Consider the following 4,567-nt stretch of genomic DNA (forward strand, 5'->3'; position numbering starts at 1 on the left):
CTCAAGTGGCACAGGAAGATGGAGAATGGGATTCACATCAGCCCATAACAGCTCCTCCCTGCCACTCCTTCCTTCTCACACTGTTCCCCTGCTGCAACATCCAGTCCCTTGCTCAGGATACTATACTTCATCAACTGTTCCAATGAGGCTCCTTTCCATGGGGCATGGTCCTTCAGAAACAGACTATTCCAGCATGGATTCTGAGCTGCAGCTCATACCAGAAAATCTGCTCCTGAATGGTTTCTCCACATGCTGCACCTTCCTCCTGACATGTCGGAGCATGGGGTCGGTCCTCCACGGACTGCACACAGATCTCTGCTCCACCACAGAGCTCCGTGGGCTGCAGGAGGACAGCCTGCCTCACCACAGTCCTCTCCAGGGGGCTGCAGGGGAACTTCTGCTCTAGTGCCTGGACCACCTTCTCCCTTTCTTCTTCTGTGACATTGATGTCTCCAGAGCTGTTGGTTTCACTTTTTCTCATTCTTCTTTGTCACAGCTGCTGAGCAGCATTTTTATCTGTTCTTAAATATGATATCAGAGAGGAGCTAGCAGCTGGTGGGCACAACTTTGGCCAATGGCAGGCTCTCTTAGGAGCTGTCTGTAACTGGCTTTGTCTGATATGGGGTCAGATTCTGTTGTCTTCTCACGGAGGCCACCTCTATAGCCCCCTCCCTGTTACCAAACCTTGCCACAAAGCCCAAATATAAGGGTTTTTATTCTAATAGTAAAACATTTCCTTCTGGAGTAATTTGACAGTGCAAAGAGCATAACTTAGAGTCAATTTACCCTTTTGTCTTTTAAAAATAGATTTAATCTAGCATTATTCTGTTGTTGTGATCTCTTATAATCCAGTGTACCAGGGCTATGTGAATTATTCAATACAACCCTGGCTATGCAGCAGTATAGTGAACTGTTCCAAAGAGGTCTAAGTTGATATACTTCTCTATGGTGATACGCTGTTTCCAATACTGTCATTCATTACACAAATTAGCAACAAAAAAGGAGTACAAGAATAATACAATTTCATTAATAACCATAGGAAATTTTACCTAGTTTACTGTTATTAAAGTAAAATTGTTTTCAAAAACCATCCCTTGCGTTTCTGTTATGTTAATAAAAATACAGCTACTTGTATGAGCGCATAGAATCATAGACCAGTTTGGGTTGGAAGGCACCTTAAAAATCATCTGGTTCCAACCCCCCTGACATTGCCAGCCGTGCCTTATGCTAGACCAGGGCCTTGAACACTTCCAAGGATGTGGCATCCAAAATTTCTCTGGTCAACCTGTTCCAGTGCCTTGCCAACCTCACAGCAAGGAATTTCTTTTTAATATCCAATCTAAACCTAATCTCTTTCAGTTTTAATCCAATTACACCTGTTCTATCACTACATGCAAAGGCAAACCATCCCTTTCTAGATTTCTTCTAGATTCCCCTCATGTCCTGAAAGGCCACAATAAGGTCACACCAGAGCCTCCTCTTTTCCAAGCTAAAGAATCCCAATTCTAGCCATCTTTGTGAGTCTCGAGTTCCCATGTATATGTTGATAGAAGGGTTACATCATAGAATCACAGAATCACAGAATATGTGCAAAGAAGCACCTGCTCATACTCATATCACTGGTCAAAGAAAGAACACCACAAGTTATTGGACAGATAGCATTTGTGACCACCAACGACCACTGAACACCCTGCAAATACTCCTCTGTGCATACCTGGAACATGGACTGTAGATAAGATAAAGGTGGTACTATTTTCCAGATGTTACCTCAGACCTAGGGGAAGGTTCACATAGCTGTATGTGAATTGTGGGAGAATGTATCACTGGAAATGAACACAAAGAATGCGGAATTTGTGGGCGACAAGGAAAACCAGCTCATCAACTGTGCTGAAGTCAGCTATGACTGGGAAAAATGTAATTCTGGCAGGGGGAGATTGCTACAACCATCTCCCAGCCCAATGACCCAAGAAACCACTGACTCAAAAGAACAGAAAGACTGAGCATGAGGCATAATTAGCATTAGAGAACAGTGTAAGCAATGAACATCTATTCCTTTGTTTGCTAAAATGTATAAAGAGTGAAAAGTTTTGAACAACTTTGGGACCCTCACCACCAAGCAGCCCAGGGTGAAGAAGGATCAACAGGATGTCACCAAATCCAGGGCTGCTGACTGTCTTCTGCTTGATCTCTCTCTCCCCTCTCTTTTCTATTTCTTTCTATCTCTCTACGTCACATTTACTGTTAAATAAAATCTATATTATTGACTTAGGCATATGGTCTCCTTTGTGCTTTAATTCAGGCAGAGGCATCTCAGTAGTTGGATCTCAACTGTGTTTTTAACAGACATGGGGGTTTTTTTGCATATTCTGCATATTGCATATTAAAAAAAATGTTCAAATGGATGAGAAAGTGAAGGAGTACTTTTGGAATATCATCAAGACTTTGATGAGAATGATGACTAGACATATAACTTGGCAGATTCAAGATAGCTTGGAGCTAAAAATCACCATGATCTTCAATGATAATGGAGTAAACATTCAATTTTTATTAATTCAACTAATTAAAATTCTCACAGTTTGCATCAATCTGCTTTCTAGCCTACATGAGAGGAAAAATAGAAAACATTATCTGTATGTTCAATAGAGTCTTTTAATGCATTCAGAGGAAGAGGGAAGCTTATAAGCTGGATGGCTATTGGAAGTCTAGCATATTTAAAATTTAGTTTAAAATATCTTTAATTAAGAAATATAAACAGAAACTGTATATGTGACTGCTCTGTAATTATTTATTTATGAAAATACTGCTCATAGAACTGAAAATACATTCTTAAAGAGACTTCACTTTCATAGTCTTTTTTAATTGAAGATCACCCTAGACTTTTCAGGGAAAAAAATACAAAGATTCTCAGGTACAACACTGGCACAAAAGTAATAATAAAGATATATTTTATTTATGAATTTTCTTTACATTGTTTCATTTGTTCATTTTTTTTGTATATATGGAAGCACAAACTTCATGTTTCAGTTCTGCCAACTCTCTCAGCAAGATGTAGTTTAATCCTTCAAAACGTAGCACTGCAGTTTGCCTTTGTGTCCACAGAGGGGATAGAAAAGTCAGATTCAGTTTTTCATGTATTTTTTTCTTAGGAGCTTGAAAATTTTATGTGTGTGTATTATATTACTAGGTATTTCTTTACAAACTGATCTGAGTCATGCAGAAACAACTTATTTTTTGTTTAAAGTCAGCAATTCAGGGTGGGAGAGAAAAAAAATCAACTCCTGGCTAGGTCAGTTACATTTTCTTATATCTCTACAAGAAGTGGTTTCTAAACATGAGCATTGGGTAAGGGTCACATGAAAAGGGCTGACTAAAGGCTGCTATCACTACTTCGTGAAAAAAAGCTTTTACTGTTACTGATCTCCCCCTCTTGAAGCTGATCCTAAAGGGAAAAAAATTGCTTCATTTTGCTTTAGAACTAATGCCTAGTATAACTCAAAATCCTCCTTAATTGCCATTTCTTCAGGCTTGACTTCCCATAATAAAACATTTCACCCATAGGAAAAGATATATTTGGCTGCTGAAGATTTAACCATTTTCCTTAGATGGTGCCCTGTCAGAGAGACGAAGCAAGGAAAGACTTATTTTTTACTCCTAACTAATTTTCAGACAGTAAAAAGGAGATGCTAGAGCTCAAAAATAGTCTTTTCTTATTAAATATTTTTATTTTTCCAGCACAATTTTCTGAAGCACTGTTTAATTTGTATATTTGTTTGATTTGCCCAAAAGTATATTGACCCTAAAATATTTTCAAATGATAGATTCTTCTCAAGGTTAGTTTCCCATTAAGGTCTTGATGCAGTAACCATCTCAGCTATTAGTTTAAACATATCAAACTAATACAGTGTATTGATTTTGTGGATGTATAATGTATGTTCAGCATGATCATACATTAGGAAAGCTTTTGTGCATTTAGCAAAATCAAACCAGAAAAATTGGGGAATTTTAATATGTAATTATTCTGCTATCTGCACTTCTTATTCAAGCTAGAAAAGGTATGATACAAAAGCTATGTGATCAGGAGAAAGTGATTTGACAGATATTTTTTGCTGAATGGAAATATCATAGGGTGTGGTTCAATGTTCGTATTGCTTTCTTAAGATAGACGTTCCATATTCTCTGTCCTAAACGTTTAGATTTAGGACTATTATTGTCTTAAACTTTTCACTGAAAATTATTCTTGCAATATATTTATACTGAATTTAAAAGCAAGTGTTGTTCCATGCAAGAAGAAAAGATCATAAGAAATTGATACAGGAAAGCAAACTTCTTCCTTGCACATCAAAGCCACCTGACCAAATTCATGACACTAAAATGGAAGACAAGTACTAAAGATGGAAAAATCTGGTAACTCATGGGTCAAAGGACTGTAGCAGTTCAGGCCAGTATAATTTTTTTTTTTTTTTTTTTTTTTTTGTGAAGAAGAAAGAATTAAAGGCTTGCTAAAGCTACAAATATATTTGAAATGTGCATCATCTCCAGCAAACAGCCTGTCCCATGCAATCCCAGA

At 37.7% G+C, this 4,567-nt stretch overlaps 1 protein-coding gene across 1 annotated transcript in view; it reads left to right on the forward strand.

The window, feature by feature from the left end:
• CCDC102B (coiled-coil domain containing 102B) overlaps positions 1 to 1,568 on the forward strand; it is a 157,420-nt gene extending 155,852 nt beyond the window's left edge. The window contains exon 5 of the mRNA XM_017729490.1: positions 1 to 1,568. This exon is cut by the window's left edge and continues 6,535 nt beyond it. The gene's annotated coding sequence lies outside the window, so the exon portion shown is untranslated.
• Positions 1,569 to 4,567: the final 2,999 nt, after the last annotated feature.

This window comes from Corvus brachyrhynchos, unplaced genomic scaffold, assembly GCF_000691975.1.
Source record: "Corvus brachyrhynchos isolate BGI_N302 unplaced genomic scaffold, ASM69197v1 scaffold331, whole genome shotgun sequence".
NCBI lineage: Eukaryota > Metazoa > Chordata > Aves > Passeriformes > Corvidae > Corvus > Corvus brachyrhynchos.